Raw genomic sequence first — 25,571 nt, forward strand, 5'->3', positions numbered from 1 at the left:
AAGAAAAGAAAAATTAGATAGTGGGTGGGAAAAATTAGCAAATATTATTTTAAAGCTGAAGAGAAAGTTTTAACAAGACAGAGATAAATTGATTTCTTAGGATGGATTTCTATTTTATAAAAAAAAAATGAGAGCAGGTTAAGGCATGGGTCTGGGAGTGTGTCAGAATATTGTGTTACTCTGGGTACTGGGGCATCTGGAGCTGAATTCAGGCCCCACTTTCTTATCTGTGTTTACTTGTAAAACTCAGCTTGGTGAGCACTGGGCTGTACTGGTTTGGTCCAAGAAAGAATAACTTGATCCTGCAGCAGCACCTTCACCCTGTAACCAAATGGTTTCCATGTCCTTTGTAAAGACATTGATGCCAACAATTTGCTACCATTGTTACACTTCAGAGCACAAAGAAAGTAAAAGTAGTGAGTTGTCCAAAATATAGAGAACTGACAATAATTACAGCGACCCAAACTGTTTTTTTTTTGTTTGTTTGTTTGTTTGGGGTTTTTTTGGTTGTTGTTGTTGTTGTTTGGGGGGGGGTTGTTTGGTGGGGGGGGGGGTTGAAGTTTTGTTTTTTTTTTTTTCTTCTGATAATGGGAATGCAACTCACCCACTTCCTGGTTCTTAGAAGCATAAAGTGACAGACTTATTAAAATTGGAACAGACCTTTAAGATGATCAAGCCCACCCATCAACCCAGTGTTCACCACTAAGCCATGTCCACCAGTGCCACATCCACGTGGTTTTTGAACAATGCCAGGGAAGGTGATTCCACCACTTCCATGGGCAGCCTGTTTCAGTGATTTACAGCCCTTGCCATAAAGAAATTTATCCTAATATCTAACCCAAACCTCTCCAGTGCAACTTGAAGCCATTTCCTTATGCCCTGTCATTTGTAACTTGGGGGAACAGACCAACCCCCACCTGAGTATGACCTTATTTCATGTATTTTGTAGGGAGCAATAGGGTCTCCCCTCAGCCTCTTTTTCTCCAGTGGAGGCTACTGAACTTTCTTCCTAAGATTTTATTCCTCTAAACTTTCTTCCTAAGATTTTACTCCTCTGGTTGCAAGCACAGAGTAAAATCTGTGTCTCAAGGAGAACTTGGCAGTGTTTGTTTCTGCAGCCAAGTGCAGCAGTAGAGCCATTGATGGTCAAAAACAGTGGAGAAGTGGGGAGAAAAGAGCCAAAAAGTTCCTGCCTAGTGATGGGGAAGTAGCAGATAACTGAATTATCTGAAAGGAGGTTTGTGGTGAGGTGGGGATAGGGCTCCTCTTCCAGGCAACTTGTTATAGGACAAAGGGAAACAGCCTCAAGTTGCACCAAGGGAGGTTCAGGTCAAATATACAGGAAAAATTTCTTTGTTGAAAGAGTGGGTAAGGATTGGAACAGGCTCTCCAGGGAGGTGCTGGAGTCACCATTCCTGGAAGTGTTCTAAAAAGGAGTAGACATGGAATTTTGGGGTATGGTTTAGTGGGAGTGGTGGTCTTTGGTCAGAGGATGGACTTGATGATTCTGGAGGTCTTTTCCAACCTCAATGATTCTGTGACTCTAAGACAAAACTTCCAGACCCCATCGCTGGCTCCTTACTGATTCCTCCTGTGGCTGAGACAGTATTTGTGTCAAAACTGGTATCCAAATGCAAAGGAATCTTCCTTCAAATTTCTGCCCTCTCTCCCCCCTTTAGAGGGGGTGATAAATATGCTTCAGTCTTTACCTTTTACACCTCTGTTTCATTGCTGAAATCGTTGCTGGTTCTCCAGAGGTTCCCTTTGTTTCAGAGTAATTATGCATTGTACACAACAGCAGGAAGAAAAAAATTAAAAAGCAAGAGGAGGCTGCAAGAGAAACTCTGCCACATTTATTGTCATTTCATGGGATTCTAACAAAAAAAAAAAGACACTTCACAAAGCTATTAATTTGCTCAATTATGGCTGATAGATGTTAGCTCTTTCATTCCTGGGAATCCATCTCTTTCCTCAAAGCTTGTCAACGAGTCCCTGAGTGACACTACAACCTTCACCAGCGACAGATCTCGGGGCTTCATTATGGAAGATTTTTATATTGTTCAGTGATTTGTGTGTCAGTAGGTGCTACACACTCACAAATCTGCATGCAGAGACAAGAGAAAGAAAGTCAGTGTGACAGTTTGGTTTCTTCAGCATTTTCTGTCGTGGAGTAATGGAGTAATGTTCAATCTTCACAAAAATAGAGGTTTGGTAACACAGCCTGTCCTCAGCAACTCAGCCCAATCAGATCCAAAGTGCTCATTAGCTGATGTGCTCCATGACAAATTGCCTACCTACCATGATATGCAGAACCTCTCACACCAATTGCACCCACGAAATGGTCTCGAGTTAAATAACATCGTTACAGCTACATTATAAGTGAGGGAAGGAGAAATTAACAGGCAGGAGCCAGGGAGAGATGAGCTGTTTTCATCTTATGTTTGGAATGAGTCAGAACAAATGGGACACAAGGATAAAGTCAGAGCTGTAGGGAAGACACCAGCAGCAGAAATAGCCCAGGAAATGCCTGCTAATAATGAAAGAGAGGACAATTGTGGCAGAGGCTGGTCTGCCTCTATGGTGGGTTTTATAACACAGAAGGGTCATTTTAAAGGTGTCATGAACGAGGGAGTTAAGAGGAAATATCTAAAGCAGAAGAGAGTGTGGGCTTTGTCTTTTAAATATGTAGAAAGTGGCAATAGCATCCAGGCTTACCTCTCATGAACTGCAACAGCAAAAGAGGGTGATAGCAGTAATGAGGACCAGAGGAGAACTAATTGAATTCAATTTATTATTATTACTCTCTATTTCTCCTTGTTCCACGCTGATTATTTCATATCTGTTTCATAACTAGGCTCCTCCTGCTGTGCTGCTTCCTAAGCTGCACTAAACAAGCATTTGGAGTTTCCAGGATGCACCAGGTAAAAGCCACTTTGTTTGGGGTAAACATTCAGATTGAAAATTAACTGCTGATTCTTGCAAACAGAAATCTGACAGTCCACAGGGAACTTCCCAAATCCTAAATGACTGTTGAAATTCAAAGGAAACACATTTTAAAGTCTCTAGATGGGGCACACAGCAGAGGATAAAGGTGAGTTTGTATTGCAAAGGAAATGGAGGGTATTTGATGGGTGATCTCACATGGGAGAGGTTGAAGCCTGTCCTACAGTCCTTAAAGCAGGAATCAATGAGGTCCTGGGGCATTACACAGCACACAGGCATGGCCAGGAGGAGAAACTGCCTACCTCTGGTGAAAATCTCCTAATCTAGAGAGTAATAGTGAAGTTGGAAGAAAAATAGGATGAACCTCAAATTCACATGGAAAGAAAATGGCTAAAGTACACCTTGAGGGTTCACTGTCACACTTAGCTTTTGTTTATTTTCCCTTTTCTTTCGTTTTTCAAAAAATTATATTAAGCAAAATTCTTATATGAAAAAATACTCCACTGGATTCAATAAATCTGCTCCACTTTATCCAACCTACAATTCAGTCTGACTTTCTGCTATGACCTACCATTATCTTTCTACTTCACTACTCTTTATTACTTGATTCATTCCCTGTAGACACCAGCACGGAAGTTCTTAAGGAAGGAGATGAGTGTGATTTATGCAGAGAGTTGATGTATGGGTTCACAGAAGGGGTGGGATTAATTTAATTTCACTTTGAGGATCTGATACAGGTGTCCCACCTGAGTCTCTTGTCTCCCATTGAAGACACTGGAGGTACAGAAAATGCAGTTAATGGAGTTCAGTGTGAGTCATCTGGCCAAATATGGGTGCCTATTTTGGGATGGGAAATCACACCCTGAGCTCCATTGACTCTGCTGACTCACCCTCCATTGACTGTGAGCAGAATCCGGGGCAACTTGCCCAGATACTGCCACCCACACTGAAGATAATCACAGCTGATGAGACAACTCCCACCAAATGTGCTCCAGGTGAAGAGCAGGACCTGCAGGGTGCCAGGTGAAGGGGACAGAGGGACAAAAATGTTTTTTCTACAGGGAACAGGGTGTGGGATCAGGAGAAGTTTTGTTGGATTGAGAATGAAAAGGAAAGGATGGGAAAGATTGAGATGTTAAATATTTTTGCAATATGCTGATCATTAAGAGGCTGATTTTCAGAAGTGCTGAGCAGCCATGACGCCCACTGAAGACAATGGGAGCTCAGCACTTCTGAAAATCAGCCTCTTGATGCTTACATTGAATGTAATCTTTAATATTTAAAGGAATAAAAGGGTCTGGGGGACGAGTATGCAGGAAAGTGAATGAGCTTCCTCCTCAGATGCTTTGCAAAGCCCTTTCCATCATTATTATTAGTGCTTGCAGACATTATGTTCCAAGGAACACTACAGCTGGAGCATCACGTGGAAAGGAAGATTACAGAAGGTTGGGCAAACTGGCTGCTGTGTTCCAAAGGCTGATCCAAAGATTAATAAAGTCTAAAAGAAAGCACCTGCTGGAGTGACAAGAGAGGTTAAATCTGGTTGGAAAGGGGGTCCCATTGGTCCATCTCTGTCAAGGCACTGGGGCTCACTGTCCCCTCAGGGTGAAGCTGTGTCACTCAGCTGAGCTGATGTAAAAACACATCTCTCAAGAAATGTGTGTCTTGCTCCTTAACTCCTGTCCCTCCTCACCAACCCAAAGCTCCAGTGTGTGCCAGCTCCAGTCCTGCACTGAAAATCCTTTGTTCTTTTGAGGAAATTCCCTGCTAGGTGGATAAACTCAACTGGTTCTCTACAGCTCTGGGCAGACACCAGAGCCAGTACAAAGCAAGGTGAAGCACGAGATTTTGGGAAAAGACTTTGTTACAGATGATAACATGGTCGCCTTGAGGCACTTTGTCACATGAAGCTACACCTGCTGTGCTTACCTGGAGGGAGGTTGGAGTGAGGGGAGTTGTTCTCTTCTGACATGTCTCAGATGAAAGAGGAAATGGTCTTAAGCTGCGCCAGGGGAAGTTTAGATTAATTTATTTTTATTTTTTTTTCCACTGAAAGAGCGATTGGGCATTGGAATCAGTTGCTGAGGGAGGTGCTGGAGTCACTGACTCTGGAAATATTCAAGAGTTATCAGGATGGGGTGCTTGGGGATAGAGTTTAGGGCTGATTATGGTGGTGCCACACTGATGGTCAGACTCAATGACCCTGTAGGTCTCTTCCAACCTTGACGATTCTGTGAACATGCTCTGAAAGAATTTATGAAATCACCACATGGTGCTGGGGAAAACAATACATTTATTTCTGATTTATTACTTTCCTTGTAAAAAACCACCTGGACTATTTTCCCAGCATGGTTTTTGGTGTGACTACTGCTGCAGCACAACAGGGATGAGACCATTTTGCCACTTAATTGTTTATCTCAATGACCAAGAATACACAGGAGCCCTGGTCCATCCCATTTCCAAAGAGAGAAACTCCTGAGCTTCAGCTCTACCATCAGAAAGATAATAATGCTTCTAGAAATCAGAATTAAAACAGTGGTGATTAATAAGGAGAGAGAGCAGAGAGAGCTGAGGTACACCAGGGATGTTTTGCTTGTCTTGGCAAGGATGGTGACCTGTGGGTAGATGCTGACAGAGTTATTCTTACCACAGGAGACTGGATGGAGGTCGTGTCACAGGAAGAGTGGGTTTGAAGTATTTCATGATGGCAGAGATGTTTGAATCCATTGGGTCTTGAAGATTTTGCAGGAAATCAGCTAAAGCAAACTGAGTCATTAGTGATTATCTTCAAGAGTTTGTGGAGGATTCAGAAGTACCAGAGGGACAAATATAGAACCTGCCTGCAAAAACCAGAGTTGATGACTGAGAAATTACAGACTGCTAGGCCTAACTTCAATTTGTGGGCAGATGCTAGAAGAAATTAATAAGCAATCATCTGCACATACTGAGAAGATAATCACCTTCTTAAAGACAAATAAATAAAATGCAAATGTACTATAAGAAATAATCCCAAATAACCTAATTTAATTCCTCACTTAGAAAAAGCCAGATGAGAGGAAGATGGTAAAATAAGATGCTACATGAGGCTAGAAAAAGTTTTTAACAGTAAGGTTAGGAAGAACCAATTGTAGTGAGGAAGGGATAACTGGCAAATCACTTTTGAAGAGTAATTGTCATAAGCTTCTTAGCATCAGAAGAGAAGAGGATCTTAAATGAGATATCCTGGTAATGTTTCTTAGATCTGCTTCAATTTCAAATACAACTTGTTTTAGTAAAAATATTATAACTAAATACTTATGAATATCAGCAGGGTGGGGTATATGTAGAAGCATTTTGGTGAACAGAGGTGGAATCTAAAATGATCTTGAAAAAATGGAGAGATGTGAATTTAGAATGAAAAAAAAAATCAATTTGCAGACATACAATATGCTACGCCAAGGATTAAGAATTCAAATCATAAGCATAAAATGGCTTGGGTTAATTCAGTTCCAACCCCCTGCTATGGGCAGGGACACCTTCCACCAGACCAGGTTACTCCAAACCCCATCCAACCTAGCCTTGAACACCTCCAGGGGTGGGGAATCCACATCATCACAGCTTTTCTGGGCAAAAAGCACACGTGTAAAAATATTTGGCAGGATATCAGACACAATTCATGTGCTGGAAGGGGATCTCGAACTCCCTATACAGCAGTGGTGTGATGTTGCACAAGAACAGTAGAACTCCTTTGGCAATGTCTGGACGGGACCATGATCAGTCAGGCAGAGCAGACTTTTCATGGGACTCAGTGCTGCAGCTGATTATGGACACTGCACAAATTGCAGATGTCACCTGGTAATAGTCCTGGTGGAGCAACAAGAATTACAAAAGGGTTTGAACATTTGTTATACCAGGAGAAATTGGGTAAATAAATCTCTTCTGTTTCAGCTACTGTGAACACTTCTGCACCTCTCAGACAATTCTCTGATTCCCAGAGGCAAGGCAATGCTCACATTCCACATTTGATGTTTTCACCATCCTGACTTCTTCCTTAAAGACCTTCCTGAGAATACCCAGGCAAAATTCCTCTTGTTGCTTTCTAAGGAGATCTGCATTCACTGCTTCTCCCCACTCATCTGCCAGTGCCTCACTGGATTTTGGATCCCCTCTGCTCTGTTCCTTACAGGATGAGAGTCCCTTCTGCCCAGCTGATACCCAAATCAGGGGAATTCCTCTTCTGTGCTTCTCATTGGCCTGACTGAAGAGTGAATCACACTCCTTAACTTCGGGAATGAAAATCAAACATCTTAATTAGAACTACATTCACCAAGTAAATCCTTCTCACTCCTTTTCAGTGAAAAGAAAGGGAATAATTCCTGTCTTCTGCAGGGCCAGGAGTTGGGCTTTGATGAGCCTAGTGGGGTTCTTCCAGTTCAGGATATTTCTATGATTCTGTGATACTCCAGCAGATGATCTGATACTTCAAAGGTCCAAGCCCTAACTTGGGTACCTCGATTAAATAAAGTTAAATGTTGTAACTCCATCCCAAAATGTCCTGCCTGAAGTCACCCACATGGACTTCATCCTTCAGTGGAAACTTAGAAATGTTTTTTTTTTGCAAGGATGCTTGTAAGAAATCTAGAAAATCATCACACATATCAGTATGTTCCCAACTCTTTTAGAAAAAAAACAATAAAATATATAAAATTTTCCTGCCCTAATATCCATGTTTTTTCATTTAAATAATAGGACCTCCTCAAGATAGTTTTCAAGAACTGACACCTCACAACCACTATAGAAACGTTTAATAAGTAATACATTTCAAAAATTCCCATTTCTCCCTTATCTCAGCATTCTTGCCCACATAATATATAAACTGTCTTCTGTTGCCATTCTTCCTCCCTCTAAAAGCTTATTTTTCATTACAAACCCAGAATACATGTAATTTGACACACATTTCCAACATTTCCAGAATAACCTCTCCAAGTCAATGTAAACCCAACCCTTTAAGATAACCCCCTGCTAATCAACCATGAGCTTCTCTATTTCAGAAAAGACTCTCCAAAAGCATCACACACTTAATATTTAGGGAAATGTACTTCCAACCCAAAACTTTGACTAAGTACAGTGAAAAGACATTAACTGCAGGCAACACCTCTTCACATGTGAACTTTTAATCCTCAGCAAGAAATGTAGCCTTGTGGACAGGGAGAAATCAGGTTTCCAACCCAACTCTGCACATGATTTACTGTCCAGTCTCTTGGTTAATTCAGTTATAAACTCTGCTTATTTCCTGCTGTGTAAATCAGAAGGGATATGAACTTAAAATCTCATCAGAAGTGGAAAGTTCTCCATGGTAAAGGAATTAATATTTCCACACTGGCACTACTCATTCAGTTTTCTGTTTAAACTATTATTGTCTGGATCTGAGTTAGATGCCAGTGGAAAAGTCACAAGAATTAATGATAATTCTTCATAGAGTTTTAAATCAGAAAATTCAGCACTGGAATGTAAAAGATCTGATTCTAAAATAAAATGATTGCAATACAAAACTCGGAAAAGTTATGAAAAAGAAACAAGCAGTGGCAGATAAGCATGTAATCTAGATTTTCCTAAAATTTATACCTGAATGTAGAAACATAGATTGTAACTAAATTACATTTTATACCAAATTGTCATTTGGCATCTGTGCTCTGGAGGACTTATTTCCCATATCTGTTCTGTAGGGTTTGATCAATAAATATCTTCAGATATTTTGCAATCAGGGAAAAAAAAAAAAAAAGAATGTGTTATAAATCAGAGGATAGGAAATGAAGAAAATTCACCAGGTGGACTACAGGGCACATGACAAAAACTGTGACTGGCAATAGTAGGGACAGTAAAGAAGAATTTTCCAGATATGAGAAAAAAGACAAACCAAAATCATCTTAAGCTAGAATCTATTACTGCAGGTGAAATGCAAGAGTATCAATGATAAAGCTGGGCGGGGGGGGGAAAGAAAGGTGAATTAATTTGGTGACATTTAGGTCCAGTCTTTGTGAAGAAGCCAGATGATGTAGACAGATCAAAAAAAGGGATGGCTCAGGTAATTAGAGGTCTGTCAATCTAGCATAGCTCTTAGTCAAAATAGTGGAGCAACTGATATAGGACTCTATTAATAAAGAATTAAAGAAAATTAATATAAAACAGTATCAATCATCACTGGCTTCTGGAGAAGAGACCTCATTAAATAAATGTTGTGTCCCTGTTGGTGAGGGTATAAGACAAGTTGGTGTGTATAAGCCAATTATGTAAAATGAATGTCTGGACTGGTGCAATGAATGGACACAAATTATTCCAAACAAAGGATGGCCAAGCACTCAGGCCTCTGGCTCTCCTAGTAACCAGGAAAATATCCCACAGGAAAGTGTTGATATGGTTTTCATTCAGACAAAAAGCCCCTCAAGTATTTCTATCAGCAACATGACAAATCTCTCACATTAGACAGATTATTGTAGGATCCTTGTTACAGAGGTATCAAAGGATGCCCTTAAGATCAAAGCAGTCAATGGGGACAAATGGAAATCTAGACACGAATTTAAAAACGATTTGAGATCCTAGAATGTGAGACTCCCAAGTAGGAAGTAGAAGAGCTTATTTTCAGCACTCGTTATTGAAGTGCTGAGATCCATGTCTGGGATCCACAGGCTATGAAAGATTTTGAAAAATAAGAAAGAGTCCAGCAAAATTCAGTAAGTGATATAAACTAAACAGTCCTGCCTTCAAAGGAAAGAAAAAATAAATAAATAAAACTGAGCAAACAAAGAAACAAATAAAAACCCATAAAAGCCCATACCAAGAGAATGGGATAAGGAAATTGTATGAACTGTCCTTATCAAAGAGAAATGGCAGTCTTGTCTCTTGTGGCACCAGGATATGGTTGTTTGGGGAATATGACTTTGTTAATGAGGGCTTTGATAGATGGTGTAAAGGAAAAGTGAAACACCATTGTAGGACTCATTAGATGGACAAATTCACCTTGGGAATCCAGTGTGGGTTGTGAGCACTGAAGGGAATTTCCATCAGAGAAGCAAAATGCAGGTTATGGTCAGGCCTCTCAACATTCAAAATATAAAACTGTAATTCTTCCCTCTATCTCTCTTGTCTCCAAGGTGAATTGGTTGAAGTCAAAACTGATTTGGGTGAAATTCACTGGCTAATGGTGCCTTTATGTGATCACAGCAGCTCCTTCTGCTTTCATCATTTAGGATACCATGACTGAACCCAGTAACAGATAAAAGCTTCCTGGTACTTCAGTGTATTTGCTCCCCCTGCAATGTGCTTATGTAGTGTAACATATGTTCACTGGGTGCACAACACGGTATTGTTGTTATTAAAAAGCAAAATTAAAGGAGGAAGCCAAACAGACCTTCCCAGGCTGTATTTGCTTCACACTGATGTGTGTTTTTCATCCCATAAATTTGTTATGGCTTCAGCTCCCAAGCTTGAGTGAACATTCATCTTTCTTCCTTTACATATATACCCAAACAAAGCCGAGCTGGGGCTGGCAGTAAAGAAATGAGACTCACATTATTGGCTTTGCATTAGGTTTGTTTATAAAAGACAAGGCATATTAATCATAGATATCTACACTGGGAGAAGCATGCAGCAATGCAGGAAATGTATTCATTCCAGAAAAGCAGGATGTCAGGAGGTGCTGTGGATTGATGCACTGGCTTCTCTCTCGTAAAGAAAACTAAACAAGATTTTGCTTCAGCACAGGCAGAAAACACAAATTAACCCTGTCTGTTTCTGGCTCCCAAGGGGCATTTTAAAACAAGCTTTTTTTTTCTTGGAGTTGCCAATTTTTTTGCACTGCTGTGACAGTCATTAGATGATGTTTAAACAAGAGTTTACTCCAAAACATGGTCCTTATCATGCTCCTACAGAACATGCCTCCCTCATGTGGATGAGGTAATCAGATACTGAAGGGACAGGCTAGTGAGTCCATTTACTTCAATTCTGATTTTCTTCAAATTTGAAAGCAAAATCTGCCTTGGCTTCTTAATTCCATACAGAGTCAGTGATACTCCACAGGGGAATATCTGCTGAGTGGCAGGAACCTGCCTTTAAGATGGAAATTTGCCTTAAAACCAGGGGTGAGGGAACATTATCCTATTCTGCATACAAATGCTCAGGCAAAATTACTGGAAAAAATTGTTTGAAAATGGGAGATATTCCATAAGTGTCTGGATACAATCCTGTGCTCTGGGATGGCCCTGCTTGAGCAGAGAGGTGGGACCAGATAATTCACTGTGGTCCCTTCCAACCTGTCCCATTCTGTGATTCTGTAATTCACAATTATGAATTCATTGCTATTTAAAAGGCAGCACAAATTGTGAAACAACACATTGAAGGAAAGAAAGGGACCCTGTCCAAAGGAACATTTTTAACACATCAGGCACTGGGGACAAGCTTAGTCCCTAAAAGCTTCCACAGAGTTATGTAGGAAATTTGGATATACAGTCCCAAAGAAGAGAAATTTGACCAAGAGTAATTTGTGGTGACTTGTTCCTTGACTGCTCCTCCTCAAATTTCTGCCTGTAAATGTGACAAAAATCTTTTAGAGGCTCTCAGCTAGTTGCACAAACAACTTTCAAATGGGTGAAAAGACAGGACACATAGTCCCAGTTTCAGTGCTAAAACAGGAGCTCTTTTCCTGTGGTGGTGTGGCATGGTGATAGACCATAAACCCTGGATTTCTCTCCATGACTGAGAAAAACAGGATTGACAAAATCCTGTGAGGAAACTGAGCTCAGTTGGGTTTTTTGGGCTCAGTGTCCCTGAAGTTGTTAAGAAACAGCTGTTGATAATGAAAATAACACAAGAATGGCCACATGACTGTCTTGCAGAGTGGAGACCTTGAGATGTCACTCACAGGAATGTTAAGAGGAACATCAGAGTGATGTCCAGAGGCAGGAGATCCAGAACAGACCCAGACAACTGGGATATTTCAACCAGAGGAGACAAAAAAGAACTTCTAGAGTAGGAAATGAACCACTCTAAAAAAAAAAAAAAAAAAAAAGTAGCAGAGGCTTCCACATTTGTCTCTTTGCATAAATATAATTAAGCAGCACAAGAAGCTGACTGCCAGCTGACTGTGGCCCTCAGAAGTCAACAGATGCTAAGAAGAAATGGTCTTGGTGGAGAAGCAAAGTGATGAAGAATTCATGAACAATCCAGACAAAATTCTTGCTCAACCTGAATGGGAACAAATGACTGGGAGCTTGTGAACATCTATTTTTTATTTATTTATTTCAGATCAGCCAGGATCTTGATCTAGTCATGCCTCCAGAGGTCTCTGGAGGATTTCTGTCTTTACAAAACTACTACACTCACTGGAAATGGAGGTTTTGACTGGTCACATAGTCTTGAATGTCACAGATAGTAAAGACTAGTCCTTGGCTATGACATGGAATCAAGAAGGGGATGGAAAAGTAAATTAACTTCACCTTCAAGGATAAGATGCGTTGCCCTGTAGAAAACCACAACATGCCCTCTGTTTCCTGATATTAATCTTTTTTGGGAGAACATTCTGTGGAAAACCTGACCTGGCAGCCCCTGCAGTTCCAGTGGAGCATGAGTTCTTTCCACAGCATCTGTTCTGTAGCTCAAGAAAAGCAGAAGAGACAGTCCACAGGAAAAGAAAGAAAATACTAAAATCCTCCCCACTGACAAAGAGAACTCACAGAATCACAGAATGTTTGAGGCTACAAAGGATCTTTGGAGGTCATCTGGTTCAACCCCCTGTCCAAGCAGGACCACCCAGAGCCACTTACTCAGGCCCATGTACAGGATTTAACACTTTTTGTTCAAGTTCATGAAGTTGCTGTCAGCTTATCCTGCCCATCTTTGCTTTCTGCTCATGTAGATTAAAAAAAACAGGAAAAAAAAAACCCTCAAAGAATTCATTATCCATCAACCCGGGTCACTGCCTGTGCAGGACTCGTGGCAATTTGACTTCTCACGTGCAGCTTTGATGTCACAGATCAGAGAATCACAGAATGGATCTCATCACCTTGGTGCCTCCTCTGGACCCACTCCAGCAGCTCCAGGTCCTTCCTGAGCTTCCCCAGAGCTGGAGGCAGCTCTGCAGGTGGGGTCTCACCTGAGCAGAGCAGAGACATGCCCTGAGATACCCCAACATGTCACCTCTGTCCACACCAAAGTCCTGTCCCTCTCCAAGCTGAAATGAGAACGATTCTTGGGGTTGTCCTGTGCAGGGCCAGGAGCTGGACTTGATGATCCGTGTGGGTCCCAGCTCAGGATATTCTGTGATTCTACCATGCTTCCCCTCCACCATCCTCTGCTTCCAGCCTCTGGCAGTCATTTCAGTATTTTCTTGACCCAGAGACCCAGATGAGCAGACATCTGAGCACACATGGCCTGACAGGCACCTCACAGAACAGGATGGAGGAGCAACCAGAAGAATGAGTCACACCCCTTCTCCTTCACACCCCATGTCATCAGCAGCAGCTGCAGCCCAATTCAGCTCAATAGTTTACAGGTGTCTCTAGGAACAACTGTCATAAAAAACGCCTAAAATATGCACTTTTTTATTTCTTGTTTTGTTTTTAGTTTTTTTTTGTTTTGTTTTTTTGTTGTTTTTTTACCACTCTTAAAATCTTGTACAGCAACAGTTACCCAATGAAAGCAGGAATTAACAGAAACTAAAGGAAATGAGAGACACTGAAGGAAAAACAAACATAATCAGCACCAGCTGCAGCTCAATTAAACAACCGCTCAGAGAAAACTACTCATTCACAATTTACTCACAGAAATCCACTTTCTTACATTCTCTTCAGGATTTCAGAAGCACTCTAAGACTCCTTATGAAGTAATTTAAGGCCCTCCAAACTGCAGAGGCAAATGGCACCTGCTTCCCTGGCCCCTCTCAAGGAAGCTGGTGAGAGGTGAGGCCAAGGAGTGATGTCTCACTTGTGCCTTAGGGAACAGGTTCAGAGCCTGCACTCACAAGGACAGAAAGAAATAAACCTGAGTTTCTTCTCTTCAGGGTCCTGTGCTCTGCCTGCAGCCTCTGCTTTGTGATTCTGTTGGTTAAGTTTTCTTTTTTTTTTTTTGGCAAAGAGTGTGCACTCACCATTTTTCTTCACCCACTTCTCCATACCTCACATCTTTGTTGTCTGAGATGATCCAATGTTCCAATTTACACAGGAAATGTATTATGAGCCCAGTGCAGACACAGCTGGTGTCAAATGTCCCAGGAACCTGATTTAAGATTGAAATACTTTTCCTTCAGTCTCTAACACTGAAATTTTGATCCTTCTTCCCAACAGACATGGGCGTTCTCTTCATGTACTTGTCTCACCCCAGTAGAAATCAGCTTTTATTCCAGCATGAGCAGGAATGAGCTGTGCAAGCAGCAGTGAGGAAAATTCTCAAACTGGAGAAGGGATCAAGTATAATATTGTGCCTTCTTATTTTAAACCTAGCTCCAACTGTGACTAAACAGTGTCCTGAAAACACTTCTCATATTGCCCCCTCTGTGGGAGAGCAGCTGATCCAGTGTGACCAAAGCAGACTGTTGGAATCTTTCCTTCCAGCATTTAGGATTTTTTTCTTTGCAATGTACCATGGTTTACAAAAGCATTCTGAAAAACGTGGATGCAAACAAAGTTGCTCCAAATACTTCTCAAACATCAGCAGGATAGACTTCACCTTAGGATTTTAAAAATTAAATAAATCTTGAGTTTTAAAGGATGGATAGGTAATATAGAGAGGTAAAGGGAGAAATTATCTTGTCTAAAATCTTGCTGTCACTGAATTACCTGTCAAGGCTCACAATATGATTTGTGTGTTTGGGAAAGGTGGATGTCACTAAACCAGTGATCAATCCTTGAAGTGCAGCCTGGGAAGACCAAGACTCACTGGCATTTCCAAGGTGGTACTTATCTATCAAGCCTTCATTTCCAGTGTCTGGACACTGGATACTGCTGTACTTTCTTTCAGCATGTGATATTGTGTTTTCTTAGGCAAACAAAACTGCACTGACATTGCTTTCCTCCTGCTGCTCACAGATAGTAACTAATGAGATTCCATTCTTACGTTTTTTTATCAGAGAAAAGCCAACCCTCTTGTCCACTCACAACGGTAAGGGAAAAAAGGATTTATAAAACATGAAAACAAGACTTTCACAGCATAATCAGCATAATTACCACTGTTTGGAACCTCGATTATAAAAACATATTTGTGCTATTTTCAATGTCTGAAAACCACTGAAGCCTGAACTCTGCTCTTCCTTCAGACCTTTCAAAGCAGAATTGCCCTATGCTGAATCACACAGATCTTCCATGACTGAGTACAATTCTCTCAATTACAGGGCAGGATGTGGGACGAAATATTGTAAGTAGTCTCCTTATTTATTAATGCAAGTTCAGTAGGGAATGGTCTTGAGGAGCAGAGTCCCACACTGATTCTACAGATGGGCCAATCAAGATGACTTGTCCAGAGAAGTTCTGGACTCCCCAGCCCTGGAAGTGTCCAAGGCCAGGCTGGATGGGGCTTGGAGCAAAGTGGGATAGTGGAAGATGTCCCTGCCCATGGCAGGGGGTTGGAATGAGATTATTTAAAAAATCCCTTCCAACTCAAAGCATTTTATGAGAACAATTCTATGATTCTATGACCTTCCTCAAGGTGAAAATTTAAAACGTGCTACCATGCTCTGCTTTCCCTTTACAAATACAGATTCTGCCTCTCCTACTCAATCTTCTTCAGTACACACCCACTATCACCTTTAATATCATCCTGGAGTATCTGTAACTGGTTCAACCTCTGGTGAGCTGCTCTGCAGCTCAAGCACGTGTGGATGTCCTGCATCACGACCTAACACAGAAACACAAGGAAAGGGTTCCAATAAAACAAAGCCCCCCGAGGAATGTGCTGTAAATATCCCTGTCCTCAGTCCAGCCTGAGCCTTGAACTGGTGGTACCCCATGAATTTGTCACCAGCAGCTTGAGGCTGTTCTGGGAGAGCTGTTTTGTCTTCCTCTCCAACATTTTGCAGGAGTGCATCTCTGAGGCTGAAGGGGATTCTATCCATCACCAGTGACTATGGAATTAATTCTTTATTAATTAAAGAGTAATTTAATTCTTAATACCAAAAGAGAGCATTTAATTCTTTACCAAAACCTCTCCCTGGTGTAACACCAGCTCTAATGATCAGGCTTGTCCCCTGGGACTCACAGAAATGGAAAAAATGACAAGAAATCACCCTGGATGACCTGAACCCGTGTAAGAGTGCTCTGAGCATGGGCCTCTTCAGCATTCTCGTGTTGAGAAAAGTGGTTTTGCCAAATTGGTCTATTCATTGCAGTAAAATAGGAAGAAAACCCATAAATATTTAGATTTACTCCACAGCAAATTTGGGATAACAAATTACATATTGGCAAGATTCCAAGGGAGAAACAGAACCAAAGCAAAATAAAATATCTCCTGGCTCTATATCAGAGTCCTCTGTCCTGTGCATACCTCTACATAACTTCTTTTTCATGGCTAAATTAATTTTCCTTTGCTCAAAGTCTGAGATGGAGAATTATGTTCCTACAAATTTGGGTGTGCTCCTCCCCTCCCCATTTTCAGATCTCAAAAAGGTTTCTTAAGACATTCTGGGCAGAAAGTTCCATGGGATTGTTTGAAGACATTTCTCTGACTAGAGAGTCTCTTTGTCCTGTATTTACATATTTACAGCTGCAGTCCTTGGGAAAGCTATTGTGTCGTTTGGTTTGCTGAGCAACACAAAAGTGCTGTGAACACCTTTTGGAGCTCTGTAAATGACAGATAAATATTAATAATAATGTGGTTTAACAACTGTTTTTTCTATCTTTTACTAGCCTGCTTCCATGCAGTAAATTGCAACGCTATAAAAATGATTGGAGTGAAGAGAAATTTTAAGAGGCATTATTGATTAATATTTCAGCATGAAGAGCTGAGTAATTCTTGGCAAAGAATCTTACTGAATTTATTCACTCTAAATTGCATTCAGTGACAGGAAAAGGTGACCAGCGGAAATCACTGGAGGCAAAACTTTCGAGAAGCAGATCTTCACTAGGAAAATCATCTGTGCCTAATGGGACTTAGCAAACCAAAGCAAAGGGAAGGTGTGGAAGTTTCCAGGTTTTAATCTAGCTAGAAGGCCATAATAAACTCAAGACACTTTGTATTCACTAACCCAAACTCACAGCTGACTGTTGTGATAAGAATTTTTGGGGGTTTTTTTGGTGGTTGAGTCAGAATTTTTCGCCTTTTCATGTGAAAGAAATTAATGAAAGTAAGCACAGAACCAGCACGGTGGGCAGGGGCAGTACAGGCACCTGCAAACATTTCTGTAACACAGAAGGATAATGTCCAAGGATAAAATCACAGAATCATAGAATGGTTTGGTTTCAAAGGAATCTTAAAGATCATTTATTTCCAATACTCCTGCCAAGATCTAGGACATTTCTCATTACACTAGATTGCTAAAACCAAGACCCAACCTGGCCTTGAAAAATTCCAGGGATGGGGCAGCCACAGCTTCTCGGGGCAATCTGTTCCAGGCCCTCATCACCCTCCCAGGGAAGAATTTCTCCCTAATATCTGATCTACCACTCCTGGAGGTGTTTAAAGAAAGTGTGGCTCTGGCACATGAGGACATGGTTTAGTGGTGATCATGGTGGTGATGTTGGGTTGACAGTTGCAGCTGATGATTTCAGAGATCTTTTCCAACCTAAACAATTCTATGGTTCTGTGGAAAGAAGTGTGAGACACATCCAGCAACCTTGGGCTGTCTCTGTGTTGTGGGATTCTGAACACATTTTGGATCAAATTTCCACTTCCCAACAGAGCACATGTGGTTTGTAAACAGTAATTAAACACGGGAAAAACAGTGACCTTCAAATGAGCCTCTGAAGAGTGTCTCTTGTAAGTGGCAAAAGTCAGTCAGTGAAGAGTTGCCAAACCACCCAGCTCTTCCAAAAGCTGCAAGGATGTGCATAACCTGAGCTTATAAACCCTCCCAAATATTTGTGGTGCTCCCAGAGTAGTTCAGGTTCTGTGTTCCTGTATTTCCATATATAATGCTGAATCATACCATAGCGTTTTCCTCATGGCACAGTGAAAAGTTGGGAAGACCAGTGGATCATGAAGTTTATAAAAACTTCATTAAACACAGTCAGAGTTTCTGAAAATGCTCCAAAACCACTTTTGCAAATATTATCCCCAGAGGTCTGAGACAGAAAAAAGCAGAGACCAACGTGCATCCCACTTCATCCAAGGAACAGTTCAGCTGAGCAGCCCCTGTGCAAACATTTTCAAACACTGTGCTTGGAAAAGAAAAACACAATTTGGGAACATGAATGAATGAGAATGGAAATTACACGGCTGCCTTGCAAAATAAGTGGAAAACAATGGAGTGAAAAATAAGTAGAGTAAGAGAGAGAGAGCAAGCACAGCGCTAATGATAAGGCAAACTTTTCCAGATGTGAAAATCGATTTTATTCCAAAACTTCCCAGCCTTTTCATTTACAAAGCAATAAAATTCTATTTGTCCCCCATTCATTTGCTACATAAAATGCCACTAAGCTACTTGCTCTCGGCAACCACACAAAACGTAATAGGTTAGGACTGCAGCCTTAAAATATATTAGGGTTTTTTAATGAAACCAATTTATATCAGTTTGTGCCAGTGAAAGGGCTGAAGCAACTTAATTTAGTTTCATTTTCCACACATTTGTGGCCAAAGCTAGGAATCACTTATTTCTAATTCAGCCCTGCTTCCACATGCCTGCCTAAGCCGTTTCTAACTGATTTAGCTGGTGACCTCTATTAAATAGCCAGGTGTTGGGCTCTATTAAATGGAAAATCTCTTGGTACCTTCACATGACCACGGCAGCCACCTCCTCATTTGTATGCTTTTGATTTGTGTGTGTGCTCAGTCAGAGGGCACAGGACTTTTTGCAAATGAGGGGGAAAATTTTAGCCATAAAATTGAAGATTCTTGTAGCTCAAGCCTGTCTGTGTCTGTCCATGCTGCATGCAACAGCATCACAATCTGAGATTTAAATATTACAAAAGCCCCAGACAAGCAGATTTTCAGGGCTTGATTCTGTAATCACTAAATAAGTTTTTTTCTTATTATTTTTTTTAATCTTTCCTTGCCTTTACACAGTTTCTTCACTTCATAATATCATTGAATCACAGAATGTTCTAGTTGGAAGGGACCTTAGAGATTACCTACTTCCAATCCTGCTACCATGGAGGAGTTACAGGTAATTTAGATCAGTGTGACATCAAAAAAGCTTTGTAGGAGGAGCATAAATATTTTATTAGAGAGGGAAGGTAGAAAACTTTGAAGCATGTGAGCCATTCTTCAGGCCACTCCAAGGTCTGTGCTCCTAACAGAGTCTCTGGTTTTGTTTATTCCCAGATATCTGGGTCATTCTAATTAAAAACATAATCTTCACTACAAATCCTGTTTGATTTTTATTTCAGAGCACCACAAACACAGTCAGACCATTTTTTCCCATACTCTCTGCTGTAGTCATGGTGGATCATTTTGAAGTTTACTTCAGAATTTAGTACCTCAGAGAGCACCAACACTACCAAGGTTGTTTTTTCTCAAGCCTTCTGTTGTGTGGGGTATTTTACACCTAGCAGGGAATGAACTTGCCCTATACCCATTCCCCTGGTGGTGTCATGAATAGTATTTCTCCTCTACCTGGGTACAGGTTTTTCCAAAAATTCTGTTGGAATGTAAAACTGAAGATTTCTGCTTTGGCCAGCTTGATAGAAATCAGATGAATGATTGTAAATTTATGCAGAGCAGACACACACAGATGCAAAGACCCACAAATGGCACAAGCTTGGAAACAACATGTCTGCAGACAAAGTGGGAAGGAGAAGAAGGGAGGTTTAAAAGGAAAATAACTATCCCAGTTTCAAAAAATTCAAATCCAAAGCCAAACTTGTTGGAAAACAAATTTGGAGAGAGGTCTTTCCATCTGATCTCACCTCTTTGAAACCCTGCCTTGGTCACGGGGATTAAGGGATCTCTATCCAGTGAATTCTGTGGACCTGGGGAGGGAGTTTCATTTCATGTTCAATGGAAAACAGGAAAACAAACTCCCGTGGTCATTTCCTAAAGGAGTGATGAAAGGCTGAACTTCTTCTCACCTCTCTGAGAATGTTTACTTTGCCATTATTCCCTAGAGAATTACTGTGGGACAACACAGTTTACTGTTATACAGGAATAGCATCCTGCCTGAACTATCCTACCATGAAAAGGTTTGGAAAAAGCTCTATTTTCCCCAACACCTGAGAGCATTAAATATGAGAATGAACAATGTCTTGAAATTGTCTTGAAATTTCATTTTCTGACAGTCCAAAGTTAATATTCTCTAGTTGGGGACTATGAGATCAAACTCGATGTTAGAATCGAGGAAACTCTCATACTTTGCTTATTTACACTCAGAAAAAAGGGGATGATGATTTTTAGCATGTGGGGTTGTTCAGCCTGGAGAAGTCCCTGGGGAGACCTTGCTGTGACCCTCCAGTACTTGAAGGAGTTTTATGAAAACCAGGGAGAGCAGCTTTTTAAACAGGCAGATAGTGATATCAGGGGGAACAGCTTTAAACTAAAAGAGGAGAGATTTAGATAAGATACTAGAAATAAATTATTTATTCAGAGGGTGGTAAGAAACTGAAAATGTTGCCCAGAGAAGCTGTGGCTGCCCCATCCCTGGAAATGTTCAAGACCAGATTGGAAGGAGCTTGGAACAACCTGGTGTCATGAAAGGTGTCCCTGCCCATGGCAGGGGGAGTGGAAATGAGATGGTCTTTGAAGTCACTTCCCAAGTCCTTCTATGATTCCATGATTCTATGATTATTGTCTTTCCCCTTTTACAAAATGGAGATGTTTTAGTGGAATAATTGGTTACTGTTACACAGATTGAACTGTGGTCATGTCAAAGTGTTAAGAGATTCTTTCCACACCTGATGGACTAAAGTGCCTGTTCAGTGTGTTTGAAAAAGCAATGCATCACATATTTGGCTCTGCTTAGACTGATTTTCTATGCATGAAGTTATTTTTAGTAGTTTTCTCTCACTCTCTTATTGCTGTTGCGATCAGAAAAGTGACTGTGAATATTAATCATTTTACTTTCCACATTTCTCTCTTCTAGTGTGAATTCCATTACTGTGTATGCCAAAAGTTTATTTCTGAGAGCTAATGTTTTAAACTTCACCAGGGATTTGATTATCAAGATGTCCGTCCTTTCTCCTTTGCTCATCCTCATCATTCACAGAGATTATAGAAAAGCATTAAATGACTGTGTTGTTGTTGATGCACAAGGCAGAACACCACGACATCCACCCTGCTGTAGCTCCATCAGTCTGCCAAAAAACGAGAGAGATGAAAACTAATGTGTTTCAGTAAAATCCATCAGAGTCAACGTCACAAAGGACAGGACTGGCAAGAGGTGGAAGTTGATGTAGTGCCACAGGCTGAGTCTTTGCCAAGTTTTGCAGCTGAAAACACAGTCCAACGGGAGGAAGCTTCAGATATTGGATTAAATATTGCTTTATCTTATAGACTTTAGTGACACTTCATTAAGTATGAAGGGGCAGGGGTGAGGATGTCAAATCTGACGTGCTTCTTCCTTTGCTTAAATCTATTTGAAAAGTTGAAAATCCTAGGCTTACTTTTCCTTGAAAATTAAAGCTGTCTTTTAAAACTCTTCTGTTTCTACCATTCTCTAGCTCTATTGGTAAAATACAGGCCTTCAGGAGCTCTGGTTTGGTTTCCCTTCATGCCCATTTGATCCTGCTTGTTAGACTTTCACTTCTCAGTACAGCAAATCACTTCAATTAAAGCTTCATTAAATCGACATTGCCATAATCACCATATGTTACTTATATATTTTTAAAGCATAACTGTTACCAACTGATCAAAATACAAGTGGGCATTTTATATGTCTATATTCTATAGTGTACATATACTATTTATGGTATACTTAAATTTTCACTTCCCTCTGCATGGACCAGAAGGAATTGCTGAAATAATTTCTATCATTTCATTCACTTTCTATGAATCCCTGAAAGGAGGCTGTAGCCAGGTGGGGGTTGGTATCTTTTCCTGGGCAGCATCAGGACAAGAGGAAACTGCCTCAAGTGGAGGTTTAGATTGGATATTAGGAAAAATTGAATCACAGAAAAGATGGCCAAGCATTTCACAAGTGTGTCCAGGGCAGTGGTGGAGTCACCACCTCTGGTGGGATTTAAAGACATTTAGATGTGGCACCTGGGACATTATCTAGTGGTGGCCTTAGCAGTGCTGGGCTAATGGTTGGACTTGGTAAACTTCAGGGCCTTTTCCAACCTAAACAATTCCATGATGGCAAATTTTCAAAAGCACAGTGCCCCTGTGATAATGGCACCCAGCATCCATGGCCTTCACCCTTGATACATTTCAGGGGTATTTTTCAGGTACTTTTGATACCTATTTTTCTGCCATCACTATTATGGAATGCAGAGGGAAAGAGAGGCAGTGGAACTCTCAGTGGGGTGAGCCTGGGGGATGGACAGGGCTTTGAGCAGGCAGGAGGAGCTCCAGCAGTAGTAACAACCACACCACAACTCCACAGTCTGTCCTCACTGGCAGGAGGCAAGCTGGATATTGTGGCACCAGTCCAACAGCCCTTTTAATGGCCACAGAAAATAATTCTCACAGCAGTGAAGTCCAGATGAAGAGGAGCTGGTGGAAATGACCAGGGTTTTCTTGGCATGCCTCTCTAAACAGCCTGTGGTTATGTGCAGATGGACCAGCTGATCACATCATGCATTTCACATGATGTAAAAGACAATAATGGAAAACAGTAGTTGTCAAAACACTGTGTTTATACCTGCATTTATTTTTCATTGCCTTGGAGCCTGACTGACTTTGAATCAATAATATGATTCTGCTGCTTCACAGAGCAGGGAAAAATTTCAGATTCAAACCTCTCCAAAGAGTGATGGTCACATGGATCTGTGACCCTGGCTCAGACCCTTGTGGGATGATGTATCACTTCTAAAGGTCAAAGTGAATAAAACCTGGACTGGGTACTCAGTTATGAAACAAAAGTGTCATTATCTCAGATTTTTTTCCCCTCTTCCCCAAAAAATTCACTGTCAGTTCGCATCAAAAAACAGTTAATACTAAAGAAATACACTTTTTTGTTGTTGTTTATTGGTGAAGGTCATACAATACAGTCTTGACTACATCCTGCTGGTCTTCCAAAAATTTAGTAAATAACACATGTGAATTATTCTACTGCTAAGAAGGGTAGATAAGGATTGTTTGGGGTTTTTTTATAACCTGATAACTTGCTCTTGCAACTGCTGAAAACTGGTACTACGTGCTGTATCTGGATTTGTTGCTGGTATATAGAAAGATGTATTTTATTCAAAGAGGAAATTTCCAAAGATTTCTGGTGTAGCCAGAGAATATGCATGTGAGGAGACAGGTAAAGGAAAAGTAATAAGAAACAAACAAAAAATCCAGGGGAAAATAGCAGGTATATAAAACCTGGGAAAACTTGTCCCTGATTTATAAGCTGTAATTGCATTTAGGCACACATTATTAGTACTTACTATTTGTGTTCCAAAGGAAAGATTAATAGATAAATTAACACTTTGTGTATCTTCCAAAAATGTATTAAACAGATGAACAAGGAACTTACTAAGAAAACAAAGCTAATTAAAACTGCTCTTTTGTAAAGATTGTTCTTTGTAAAGATTAACTTTGCAATGCCCAATGGTATCAAGGCTCGTGCATTTTTTGCTTGTCTCTCTCTCATCCCAAAAACTCTAAATGCAGAGTTTGACATTGTTGGTTTTTCCAATATGCTTCTCTCTTAGGAACAAACTGCAGTTTAATAGAGGGTGAAAAGGGTTTTTCCCTTGTCCAGAGAAACAAGCTGAGATTGCCTGTCACATTCAGCTGTTAATCCATATTTATAGTCAGTGTGATAGGAATAAAAGCCCTTCATGACCAAGCCTCAGCTCTGAGTTCATAGTTCAGAAAGGGTCACAGAAAGACAACAAAGGGAATAATCGATGTAAATCCAACCCTGCACTTTTAGAGTGGCTCTCATCAGAAAGCAATGAGAAGTCAGATGGAAAAGAGTCAAAAGGACAGTTCCTCACAAATCAATGGAGAGAGACAGAGGAACAGCTCTTAAAACTAGATTAATGCCTATTTTCTTTCCCCTACTGAGAAGCTATGATGCCAGCCTAAGCCAGGATTTCAAAAAGTATTTGGGTGCCAGCTGAAGAAAAATAAGCATTGAGGAATGTATGATGGATACAGGGAAAGCAATTCAGAACCTTTGGAATGCAGTAGATGAGGAAATAACTATCTATGCCATTAAAACTGGGGCAGCAGAGCAGCAGGGAGAGGTCTCCGTGGTGTTTCCTTAGGGAGGGAAGAGCACAAATCTGGGTAGGCAGTTCCTCAGGCAGGAGCAGGAGGAAAAGAAGCAGGATTTTAATTTGGGGGCCTCAGTTCAGATGTCTCAGAGTTTAGTGCCATTTGAAAGAATTTGGGGCACTCCACAGGGTCTGCAATTATTGATCTGTGAGTTTATCCCGTTCCTCTATCTCACCTGAAACAGGGGATTTAATTTGGGGTGTCTTGAAGCCACTGAAATGTCGCAGGCAGCACTAAATGTTCTGCAGAATCATTCTTTAGTGATCTATGCCCAGGAGAGTCTATTTAAACTGGGGGTTCCCTCAGGAGGAGATTTTCTTTTGTGATACATCTACCATGATGGAGATCCAGCTTTGTTTCAGAGGCATTAACATATAATGTTATGTAAGAAATGGAGAGAAAAGTAGCATTTTTTCTGTGAAGTGGACAGCAGGTAAACACTGTTGTTTCTCCAGCTCCTTATAGTTCCCAGGATTCCCAAAACCATCCTTCATCAAAATCATAGGGAGCTTTCCATGGACTCTCACTCAGGAAGCCTCAGAGCTCCAATATCTAAGCAAATTCATCTGATAATCCCTCAAAACCTCATATAAAATAATTTTATTTTCACTGCAGTTCTCCATTCTACTCCAACAAAAATCAATATTTTATCTTTGCTTCTTGTCCCTCAGATACTGGAAGCTTCTGGAAATGCTGTGGTGATGTTAAAGATCTCACTGAGCCACTTACAACACAAAAGGTCAAAAGGGATCACAGCATCCCTTCAGAAGGGGTAAACTGGGGAATTTAAATGACATCTGAGGAGATGTGATCTACTGACAGACCATGAATAGATTCACTCTCCACTATCCTATGTATTGGCCTTTTTTAAAAACACTCCTTTTGTCATTGTAGAAGGACTTGGTGATTTCAGCTGATCTCTCAACTGACAGGGACCAGCCCAAACTCTACTCCAAAATGTTTCCAACAGCTGCCAGAGCTGTCATCTTGGCTTGAACCCAACTGGCTAAAACTCAGCCCTGAAGCTTTTGGCTATGACAGAATCTATTTATTTTGTATTTAAGGAATAAAGCTAATTAATTTTTTTAGACCTTGCTGAATATGATACTCTTCCCCTTATTGCTGGCAGTACTTACAATGGATCCTTT

The 25,571-nt window shown here is 40.8% G+C and overlaps 1 protein-coding gene across 13 annotated transcripts in view; it reads right to left on the minus strand.

The window, feature by feature from the left end:
• Positions 1-25,571, minus strand: part of TSNARE1 (t-SNARE domain containing 1) — a 451,500-nt gene that overhangs the window by 117,527 nt on the left and 308,402 nt on the right. The gene's annotated exons all lie outside the window — the stretch shown is intronic.

This window comes from Sturnus vulgaris, chromosome 1 (genome assembly GCF_052056855.1).
Source record: "Sturnus vulgaris isolate bStuVul1 chromosome 1, bStuVul1.hap1, whole genome shotgun sequence".
Lineage (NCBI taxonomy): Eukaryota > Metazoa > Chordata > Aves > Passeriformes > Sturnidae > Sturnus > Sturnus vulgaris.